At 44.9% G+C, this 12,329-nt stretch overlaps 1 protein-coding gene across 1 annotated transcript in view; it reads left to right on the forward strand.

The window, feature by feature from the left end:
* The window catches only part of LOC126556500 (uncharacterized), a 518,397-nt gene that overhangs the window by 415,575 nt on the left and 90,493 nt on the right, over window positions 1-12,329 (forward strand). The gene's annotated exons all lie outside the window — the stretch shown is intronic.

Below are 12,329 nucleotides of genomic sequence, written 5' to 3' on the forward strand. Positions count from 1 at the left end.
CTTTTCGCACCTTTTTCACTTGCTTTTGACACCACCAGCGTGCGTTATGAACACCGATTTGCCTTCTTTTTTTTTTTTGGTGCTGGGAATTTCCCCTAAAGCATCCCACCAACAGAACCAAGGAGGCAGGGAAAAAGCGACAGAGAGGGACAGAGAGAGAGAGCGAGACTTGTTGGGTGCAATGTGCTGCCGGTAAGAAGCTTCACATAACCAACCGGGGCAACGACGTTTTCGTTGCCCGATCCGTCCAACCAATGTGCAGGGCGGAAAAAAAAACTGCTTCGCACATGCATTTCTTGAACTAGACCCCTATATTTACGCATTGACCCCGTTGGACAAATAATATTGTTTGTTGGCGCGCGTAAATCGCTCGATGTGTTTCACCTTTTTTTGGAGGGGGTTTTGAGTCACCTGTTTGAGGGTTTGTGCGGACACGGGCAATTTTCTTCTGTCACCCGAACGGGAGGGGATTGAGGGGGGTGGGGGGCGGGGGGGGTAGGAGGCATGGGAAGGTGTTGTCCCGCTTGATTACGATCGGATCGGTGGACGAAAGGTTTTATGTTTCTGGCTTGCATCATCATCATCAGCATACCCTTTGGGGTGTTGGTGTCTAAAATTAGACTTCAATTGGCGAAGTGCAACAGTACCCTCCTTCCCCCCCCCCCTCCCCCCCCCCCCCCCCCCACACACCCCGGCCGGGGGGAGAAACGGACCGAAGCAAATGTCGGTGCAAGCAAACCGAACAACTCGAACCACGATTGAAAACAAAAACACAGCAGCAAACAAATCCTATCCTGTGACACTGCTGACTTCTGCTGCCCAACCCCCCCTCCCCTCGCCCCCCTTTCCGTACCAAAGCCAAAGGGGTCAAGCTTGTAACGCTCTCCTGTGTAAAAGGAAGCGGCCCAAAGTCAGCAAAAACACGAGGCCCAAAGTTGTTTTATGATTTTTGATTCGAATCATCATAATTTCGAGGGCTGGGGGGGGGGTAGGGGTTAAGCCTCCTACAGGAATGACAAAAAAAAAAGCTAGACTGACTGATTGATTTGTAACGGTGCATTAAAAAGGAATTTCTCGCGCCCTTGCTCTCTCTCTTTCCACTGCTTCTGACAGACGCTTTATCTCCCAGGAAGGTGCCAATAGAATCGCAAAATAGAGCAAAATGGTGGTGTGTATATTAAGCGACGCGCTTTAAAGGGCGAAAAACAAGGGGGGTTTAGAATTTGTAAGAATTGTGTGTTTGTAAACCTTGTTTTTTCCTTTCTTTTTTTGTAACATTAGCAAAGAGTTTTAGGTAGTTAAACGTTCATGAAAACACTTGTAAAGTACCACCTACACCACCACTTAGGGTAATAATTAATTTGCGACTCGAATTTGGTTTCTTGCATCGCCCTTTTTCCCCTTGCTTTTTTTTTTTGGTTGGTTGCTGCCCCACTAAAACCCACGCCTAAGTTCTGTGAGTACTTCCAACCGAGGGTGGAAGAGCAAGAGCGTTTGGAGAGCAATGCAAACAAACAAACAAAAAACTACAGGAAAGCGTAATATCAACAATAATACATAGCGTAATATATAATAGCAACGTAATTGTGAACTTCGAGTGCCTAATTGAAAACGAATCAAACGTTTAAATGTAGTTGGTTAGTAGCTGGTAAGGTAGCGTAATATCATAATTTAAACCATTGCGAATAGAAATAAGCTTAACAGAAAACAGAAAGCGAGCGTAGCGTACAGTTGGATAGCGTTTATATACATATATATATATACAAAACATTATACACATATATAGTAACACTACTACTACTACTACTACTACTGTAACTCTAGTTCTAATCTTAAGAGAAAACAGATCAAAATACTTATCAAACAATTCTTTGGTAAATTGCGGCAAGAAAAAAAAACACACACATATACATACAATACAAAACGGTTGAATGAATATACAAACAAACAAAAAAGCATAACAAAGTAAATCAAGTGCCAATAATACATTGTGTATATGAAATGGTAGAGCAATAGGAGTAGTTAAAGTGAATCGATACAGGAGAAAACATAAGGAGAAAATAAAATGAAACGCAAACGTTACAATAATAATCTAAACGTGTTACAAAGCAATTACTATTTTACCTTTCTTTGTTTTGTTTGGTCCTCCTTTTTTGTCGGCATGTCTGGGGGTTTGGTAAGTACGTCCACGAAAAGTTCGTTTTACGATCCGAAATTTCGTTTTAAATTCAAATTTGGTTAGGTTTGGTTGTACTTTTTTGTTTATTTAGAATTAATATGTGCTCTAGAGCTTTTCACCTTCAATTGAGTTCGTTTTAATACTTCAATTGACAGTAGACATGGTGTATTGTCTTATTTTTCTTGACTTTAAATTGGCAATCGTCCGAAAGAGATAAAATTGCGAACCGTGAAAGAAAACTTCATTTAATTAAGATTTTTCAGTTGAAGCACGAGCGATTGTAAATCATAGAGGTATGTGTAAGTATATATAAAAAAAGAATATTTAAAATAAATTATCTATTTACAGTGACCGCCATTAATAGAACATACTTCCACGCGTTATAACTTTGCCAAATGTTGATACAATGATCATCAGCAACTGAACTATCTACGCATCTCGTTCATTGTCCAAAAGTTCTTCAGTGATTGTATAATAACACCACCTATCTGAATACCTGAAATATGGTTGAAACATTTTTGATTCCGAAAAAAATGGCCCTTTTTATTGGCACATCGAGCCCATTCTAGAGTTTAAAAAATGTAAAACAGGAAGAACCCAAAACTATATTTTAAAATCGTCATGGTCAGGTCTCCAATCTGTTTCCAGGAAACTCGGTCTAGGGTTGCAGTCCTCCATCCACGGCTGCATCCGATCTCCGACAGGTTGGACTCCACTTGATCCAGCCAACAAGCTCGCTCTGCTTCTCTACGCCTCATGCCGAACTGGTCGCTGACGAGGACCTTCCTGGTGGGGCATGACTCAGGCATCCTCCTCACGTGCCCCAGCCAACGTATCCTTCCGGCTTTGACTACCGTCAGGATATCAGCACCGCCAAACCGCATACACTTCCAAAGATAGTCCTTACGCCCGTTCGAAAATGGCGTGTACATTGGTGTCCTCCGTCAGCATAGTCCAAGACTCGTACCCGTAGACGACTGCCGGGCGTATCAAGGTGCGGTAAATTGTCCATTTCGTGTCTTGTTGGAGTCTTCTGGATCGCAGGAGTTTGTAGAGTCCGTAGTAGACACGATTCCCCTGTGCTTACGTTGTTGTCCGAAGTTACGATCGTACCAAAGTAGTAGAACTCCTCTACCACCTCGAGATCGTCACCGTCAACTGATGGTCTGTTGATCTGTTGTGATTTAGCCATGTGATTTAGCTCAATCTGTGCCTACCACGCCTCATCTGTCCGTGTGGACGGCCCTAAAGGACTTTCTGAGCTGGGTCGTCCGGTGCCATGCGTTTAACATGGCCAGCCTACCGGAGCCTGGCGAGCCTAATTCGCTGCACGATGATGTGGTCGTCATACACAGTTCCACGCATATGGGGCCAACGATCCTTCTGAGCATCTTCCTCTCGAACACGGCTAAGAAGGCTTCGTCTGTTTTGGACAGGATCCATGCCTCAGAGGCGTATGTGAGTACTGGGACTATAAAGGTACGATACAGTCTCAGCTTCGACCGTCGCGACAGGTTTTTTGGTCGTGAGATGTTTCCTCAGGCTGTAGAATGACCAATGAAGTTCTGGAACCAAGAAAAGAGACTAACTACAAAATAAAATCAAAGTGAACCACTTTCAACAAATCAATCGAATATGAAATGAAGTGATGTAGTTACATTGAATAAATAGAGAAAATGGTTGTCCATAAGACTACGAAGTCTTGTTTTTATGTGACAATTTTGTGACAATTTCATACAGCGATGTACACAAGCCGATCTATTAGCGTAAAAAGAAGAGAAATTTCTTATAATTTTACTATACAATTGAAGCATTATGAGCTGTATTCCTGAACTACAAATTGAAATAAACAGAACTGCATAAGCTTGAGGACACCTCGTTAGTAAAAGAAATACAAGTTTTTGTTTTAGAAACTGAATTTCGTCAATCACTGGTCTGACTTCTTCTTGGGTGGACCATCCTGGTAAGTTATGTTGGCCATACGATGGCTTCACTCACTCACTCTCACTCATGTTGGCCTGCTCTTTTAAAGAGCACGTCTTAGTGACATGGCTCGGTCAACAATAGATCTCCAGGATACTTGAGCCCTGGCTGCATGTTCCCATCCATGTAGGCACCCGATCTCCGACAGGTCACCCTTCACCTGATCCAGCCCACGAACTCGCTGTGCTCTCCGGCGCCTCGTGCCGAACTGGTGGTCGGTGACGAGCAACTTCTTGGCGGGGCATGAGTCCGGCATCCTCATAACATGCCCCAGCCATCGTATCCTGCCGGTCTTTGCTACTGCCAGTTTGTCAGGTTCTCCGTATAGCTCAGCAAGCTCATGGTTCATCCTTCTTCTCCACACTCCATGGTCGAACACACCGCCAAAGATGGTCTGGAGGATGTGATCCAGAGTATGCATCACAAGACGATGGCTCCGTCTTCTTCTTAGCCAGCTCAGGATTGAGCACGTTGCGTAAACATGGCCAGGTTGCCAATAAGTTTCCAGGACAATCGGTCTAGGATATCCGATCACCGACGATAGGTTACACTCCACTTAATCCAGCCAACAAGCTCACTGTGCTCCACTACGCCTCGTGCCGAACGGATCGCTGACGACCACCTTCTTGATGGGGCATGAGTCCGGCATCCTCATCACGTGCCCCGTTCTACGTGTAGAGTTGCTACTATAGTTATATTCTCAACTCTAAACTCTCTCTACATCTCGCTTATAGTTATAACAGGTTGGCTGATAAGTCCCCGGTCTGATACATAGAATGCGCCGCTAGTATTAAATGCATATTATTTTTATATAGCACCAACCTTCAAATGATTCGTGTCAAAATTTGACGTCTGTTTATCAATTAGTTTGTGAGACAGAGCGTCTTTTGTCAAGCAACTTTTGGTTGCTTGACGAACGAAAAAAGAACGAAGAAGAAAAAAGTGTTGTTCCACCAAGACAACGCACCGTACCACAAGTCATTGAGAACGATGGCAAAAATTCATGAATTGGGCTTCGAATTGCTTCCCCACCCATCGTATTCTCCGGATCTGGCCCCCAGCGACTTTTCTTGTTCTCAGACCTCAAAAGGATGCTCGCAGGGAAAAAATTTTGGCTGCAATGAAGAGGTGGTCGCCCAAACTGAGGCCTATTTTGAGGCAAAACCGAAGGAGTACTACCAAAATGGTATCAAAAAATTGGAAGGTCGTTATAATCGTTGTATCGCTCTTGAAGGGAACTATGTTGAATAATAAAAACGAATTTTGACAAAACAAATGTGTTTTTCTATGTTAGACCGGGGACTTATCAGCCAACCTGTTATTGCAAGGAATACGCAAGGATATAGCAGGACTACTACTAGAAACCATTGATGATCGGTCACTAGTAAGTAGGATTTCTTAGTAGTAGGATTCAAGACACCCCGCTTAAGGTCATGATTAGGCGTTTCAATCAATGTTCGTGTCAGTTTGATTTTACGATGTCTATGTCCCAATTTAAAAGTTCTCTGCATTTATTGTAAATCCTTGTAAAGCGTCTTAGCCCTTGCAAGCGTGTTTGCCTCGTTAAACCGTTCTCGGTGGACGAATTAATTAATAAACAATATGTGCAGAAGTCATGTATCAATATCGACAGAATTGTTGAAAGGTATGGAGCCTGTCAAAATGGCTGCTAAAACTACCGGACCAGGGTAGTTTTAGCACAATACTGAGTAGTTGTGTAGCCAGTCCCTTCACTAAGGGCACCGTATGGGATTCAATACCCGACGCTGCCGTGTGAAGATCAGCACCAGTATCGCCTCGTCCAAACGATCGCCCTGACTTAATTGTCCTTACTTTATGCCCTGACTTCATGTCCTATTCAAAGTCAATCAACTAAGTCATGTTTCAGATCATAAAACAAGTGTCTACATGTTTACAATAAATTACAATTCGATGTAAAACAATCATTCGATGTGGATTGTTTGTCCTTTTTTCGTAGCGTGGGTTTGAATCTGTTGATCCGATTCGAAGGATTATTGGGACCTTTGGGGTGGCTTGCAAGCCTTCTCCCCCAACTGCCTATCTCGTCGGAGGGTCTACGCATCCAAGCTGATTAGAGTCCCGTCCTCTCTCTCTCTCTCTCTCTCTCTCTCTCTCTCTCTCTCTCTCTCTCTCTCTCTCTCTGTCGGGTTAACTTAGCCATCAAACCCATCCTCCCAAGGGGTTGCGTTTCCCCGTATACGGTCCAGCTCAGATATTTGGAGCGATATGTTACCATTTGGAGCGATATGTTGGAGAGCCTATGATGTCCTTCAAGAGGAGTCGGGATCCATGCCCATATCAGTGTGGTATTGCTATATACACTGATAACAGTCTGATAATATCAAAATCGCTTACTGTCTTAAATATTGAAACAATTGTTCTTCACGAGAGCAGTAGTAGCATCAGAACATGTTCATGTTGGAGAAAGACAGGAGTAAGGCAGCTCCAACACGATTAATTTAATGGTCTTTTATAAGCCTTTTTTCAAGGAAAGATTTTTCTCTTTTCAGAAATTTCAAGAAGGAAATTTCAATCGCCAGTAATCATTGCTTCTGAAAACGCTTGATTTTTTAAAAGATACTCTTAAATTTCTACCACGGTTTTTTGACGACCGGCAGCACTTGCTGCCGGTCGTCATGGGTGCTATAAATCCATGATCATCGAATGATGCTTAATTTCTGCTGCAAGAAAGTGAATTAAAGAAAGAGAAACCGGCCGCTAACCCTGCCCCTGAACGGGACGGTTTATAAATGAGAAAAATCGTTATTATTTGCCGTGGTATCGGTTTGCTGGTGTGATATATAGAGTGAGAGAGAGATTTTTACCATCCACCCGCCCGATCGATCGCACGCACCGCCGTGCTGTTATCATTCATCCGCATCCGATCGTAAAAATGGTCCGCGACCGAACCGGAGGTCAGTTTATGAGTGGGCTGATGAAGTGCAATGCGTTTTATGTGCTGCTCATTGCATTGATAATTTCAGTTTCATCGGGGCCAAAAACCCCAACGAGCCATTTCTTTTCGGACCGAAATTTCTTTAGCAGCGCGCGCAGAGTACGACGATGGGGTGGAATAGGCAAACAGGGACAGCACCGGTTTGTTGCATTAAACACGCTACAATTGTGATGCACTGTGTCACCTTTCATCACATCTCAACGAAACCAACAAGAAAACGATCCAAATTGTACGATTTTTCCGTTTAAAAAGTAATGTGAAACCATTAATTCGTTTAGTGCACGCGCGCCCGATAGGAGAAAATCGATGCAACTTTCACTAAGTACGGCACGCCTAATTGAATCAGACGGAGCACTCAATAAACTCCCTCCCCCTTCCCCCCTTCCCCCTTTTATTCCTTTGCACCATCCCCCCACCAAATTAACCCCTTTGGCCTCGAAATGCCCTCTGGCTGTCCTTGAACCCTTTTTGGCGGCCGTGCGGCTAGAGGTCGACCGCTTTTCACTTTCACTTCGCCCAAATGCGGTGTTAAATTACCGGTGAACCAATTACCAGTACGGGGTTCCGGACCCGGACGTGTGACACAAAGCGCATCATGTTCTGGAGCGGCTTACCCGTGCACTTCCGTCAGGGGAGGGGGGGGGGGCATTCCTCGGGAACGGTTGGAAAATTAGGAAAGTCCATAGACGAGGTCTTTGTTCTGCGTGTTACTGGCAAAATAATTAGGACTGTAGCGTTTTTTTTTTACTGTTCGTCATTGCTTTACTTTCTATTGACTTACTACAGCAGAACAAATATTGCACGCACAAAAAAGGGGTTATAATTTAATTAAAAGTGCGCGCGCGTAAGGCTCCCGACACACGCAACCTGAACGCTGAATTCGGTGACCGATCAATAAGCTTATAATTTCAAACCAAAACACCTTTAGTGAGGTAAGCAAGATATCTTTACAACCATCTACTGAAACTTAGTAACGTAGAGGACTTTTATTTTGATTTTGAATATTTGAATTTAACTGCCAATGCGGGTCGTTTTTGCAAATTGGATGAGTTTGAGTATCTCTTGTGAGCCTGCGTGTTGTTTGGAACAATAGCATCGATGTTAGATCGAGCTGTAGAGTTCGGTAATTGTCCGATTTTTGCTACCCATGTGAAGCCATGTAGTCGGATTTTGTTGCTAACTTTCCCTACACTTACTAGTTTCATGATCGCTAAACATTGATCTTAATAAGATAAAAATTGCAGAGGAAGTGAGACTGTAAAGGGGTGGAGGGATCGGATTGGAGTGTTCCACAAAAAGTTGGGTGGTGCAAAGACGCATCCAACGGTGTACCGGACGTAAGAATCGAACCAAGAATGGCCGAGTTATCGCTGATTTTCCACGGGAATGTTTTGGGTTTTCCGCATTAACTGGGTGAGGGGATGGAGGGATCGGTATGAGGTATTCTACGAAAAGTTGCGCGGTGCAAAGACGCATCCAACGATATGCCGCATGTCAAGATCGGACCATAAATTACCGAGTTATCACTGATTTTCCACGGGAATGTTTTGGTTTTTCCGCAATAACTAGGCGAGAGGGTGAAGGGATCGAGTTGGGGTGTTCTACAAAAAGTTGGGCGGCTCAAAGACGCATCGAACGGTATGCGGAGCATTCCGATCGGACCAGGAATGAGGGAGTTATCGCTGATTTCCAGGGGAATGTTTTGGTTTTTCCGCAATAACTGGGTGAGGGGATGGAGGGATCGGGTTGAGGTGTTCTACAAAAAGTTGGGTGGTGCAAAGACGCATCCAACGGTATGCAGAGCATTCCAATCGGACGAGGAATGAGGGAGTTCTCGCCGATTTTCCACGGGAATGCTGCTGGCGGAATTTTCCGGTAGTTTTTGGAAAATTGCCCTTATTTCCAAATAATATTTAAAAACACGTGGTCTAGGGCTTTTTAAAAGATATTTCAAGAAAGAAACAAAAATTAGGATGAAAAAGTTAAAATTCAAAGTCGCCCTTAAAATGTGTCGGGAAAAAATTTGTCATTTCGGAAAGAAAAATATTTTCTGGCCACTTTTAAAATTTTCATTTGCTACCTCCTCGGATTCATGCTCTCCTGTTACTCCTGGTCGAATTTTGCCGCATAAAAATTTCCGGATTTTTGTCAAAAATTTCCGGATTTTGCCACGAAAATCCGACCAGGAGTAACAGGAGAGCATGATTTCGTGGAGGTAGCTCGGGTTGGCCGAAAAATCGAAAATCCAATCTTAAAATCCAAAATCCGTTTTAAAATCCCGAGGCAAAAATTAAGTTGAATTTCAGACTTAAAATTTCCAACCCAAATTTAAAACTGCCTTTGGATTTTAAAACTGATTTTGGAAATTTTCGGCCGGCCCAAGCTACCTCCACGAATTCATGCTCTCCTGTTATTCCTGGTCGGATTTTGTGGCAAAATCCGGCAAATTTGTGGCAAAAATTCGGAAAATTTTATGCGGCAAAATTCGACCAGGAGTAACAGGAGAGCATGAATCCGAGGAGGTAGCAAATGAAAATTTTAAAAGTGGCCAGAAAATATTTTTCTTTCCGAAATGACAAATTTTTTCCCGGCACATTTTAAAGGCGACTTTGAATTTTATGTTTTTCATGCTCATTTTTGTTTCTTTCTTGAAATATCTTTTAAAAAGCCCTAGACCACGTGTTTTTCAATATTATTGGGAAAAAAGGGGGATTTTCCAATAATTACCGGAAAATTCCGCCAGCAGCATTCCCGTGGAAAATCGGCGAGAACTCCCTCATTCCTGGTCCGATCGGAATGCTCCGCATACCGTTCGATGCGTCTTTGCACCACCCAACTTTTCGTAGAACACCTCAACCCGATCCCTCCATCCCCTCACCCAGTTATTGCGGAAAAACCAAAACATTCCCGTGGAAAATCAGCGATAACTCGGCCATTCTTGATCAGATCCTGGCGTCCGGTATGCCATTGTATGCGTCTTTGAGCCGCGCACCTTTTTGTAGAACACCTCAACCCGATCCATCCACCTCCTCACCCAGTCCTTCCGGAAAAACCAAAACATTCCCGTGGAAAATCAGCAATAACTCGGCCATTCTTGATCAGATCCTGGCGTCCGGTATGCCATTGTATGCGTCTTTGAGCCGCGCACCTTTTTGTGGAACACCTCAACCCGATCCATCCACCTCCTCACCCAGTTATTGCGGAAAAACCAAAACATTCCCGTGGAAAATCAGCGATAACTCGGCCATTCTTGGTCAGATCCTGGCGTCCGGTATACCATTGTATGCGTCTTTGAGCCGCGCACCTTTTTGTGGAACACCTCAACCCGATCCATCCACCTCCTCACCCAGTTATTGCGGAAAAACCAAAACATTCCCGTGGAAAATCAGCGATAACTCGGCCATTCTTGGTCAGATCCTGGCGTCCGGTATGCCATTGTATGCGTCTTTAAGCCGCGCACCTTTTTGTGGAACACCTCAACCCAATCCATCCACCCCCTCACCCAGTTATTGCGGAAAAACCAAAACATTCCCGTGGAAAATCGGCGATAACTCGGCCATTCTTGGTCAGATCCTGGCGTCCGGTACACCGTTGGATGCGTCTTTGAGCCGCGCACCTTTTTGTAGAACACCTCAACCCGATCCATCCACCTCCTCACCCAGTCATTGCGGAAAAACCAAAACATTCCCGTGGAAAATCAGCAATAACTCGGCCATTCTTGATCAGATCCTGGCGTCCGGTATGCCATTGTATGCGTCTTTGAGCCGCGCACCTTTTTGTGGAACACCTCAACCCGATCCATCCACCTCCTCACCCAGTTATTGCGGAAAAACCAAAACATTCCCGTGGAAAATCAGCGATAACTCGGCCATTCTTGGTCAGATCCTGGCGTCCGGTATACCATTGTATGCGTCTTTGAGCCGCGCACCTTTTTGTGGAACACCTCAACCCGATCCATCCACCTCCTCACCCAGTTATTGCGGAAAAACCAAAACATTTCCGTGGAAAATCAGCGATAACTCGGCCATTCTTGATCAGATCCTGGCGTCCGGTATACCATTGTATGCGTCTTTGAGCCGCGCACCTTTTTGTAGAACACCTCAACCCGATCCATCCACCTCCTCACCCAGTCCTTCCGGAAAAACCAAAACATTCCCGTGGAAAATCAGCAATAACTCGGCCATTCTTGATCAGATCCTGGCGTCCGGTATGCCATTGTATGCGTCTTTGAGCCGCGCACCTTTTTGTGGAACACCTCAACCCGATCCATCCACCTCCTCACCCAGTCCTTCCGGAAAAACCAAAACATTCCCGTGGAAAATCAGCGATAACTCGGCCATTCTTGGTCAGATCCTGGCGTCCGGTATGCCATTGTATGCGTCTTTGAGCCGCGCACCTTTTTGTGCAACACCTCAACCCGATCCATCCACCCCTGCACCCAGTTATTGAGGAAAAACCAAAACATTCCCGTGGAAAATCAGCGATAACTCGGCCATTCTTGGTCAGATCCTGGCGTCCGGTATGCCATTGTATGCGTCTTTGAGCCGCGCACCTTTTTGTGGAACACCTCAACCCAATCCATCCACCCCCTCACCCAGTTATTGCGGAAAAACCAAAACATTCCCGTGGAAAATCGGCGATAACTCGGCCATTCGTGGTCCGACCCTGGCGTCCGGTACACCGTTGGATGCGTCTTTGAGCCGCGCACCTTTTTGTAGAACACCTCAACCTGATCCATCCACCTCCTCACCCAGTCATTGCGGAAAAACCAAAACATTCCCGTGGAAAATCAGCGATAACTCGGCCATTCTTGATCAGATCCTGGCGTCCGGTATGCCATTGTATGCGTCTTTGAGCCGCGCACCTTTTTGTGGAACACCTCAACCCGATCCATCCACCTCCTCACCCAGTTATTGCGGAAAAACCAAAACATTCCCGTGGAAAATCAGCGATAACTCGGCCATTCTTGGTCAGATCCTGGCGTCCGGTATACCATTGTATGCGTCTTTGAGCCGCGCACCTTTTTGTGGAACACCTCAACCCGATCCATCCACCTCCTCACCCAGTTATTGCGGAAAAACCAAAACATTCCCGTGGAAAATCAGCGATAACTCGGCCATTCTTGGTCAGATCCTGGCGTCCGGTATACCATTGTATGCGTCTTTGAGCCGCGCACCTTTTTGTAGAACA

This window comes from Anopheles maculipalpis, chromosome 2RL (genome assembly GCF_943734695.1).
Source record: "Anopheles maculipalpis chromosome 2RL, idAnoMacuDA_375_x, whole genome shotgun sequence".
In the NCBI taxonomy this organism is placed as follows: domain Eukaryota; kingdom Metazoa; phylum Arthropoda; class Insecta; order Diptera; family Culicidae; genus Anopheles; species Anopheles maculipalpis.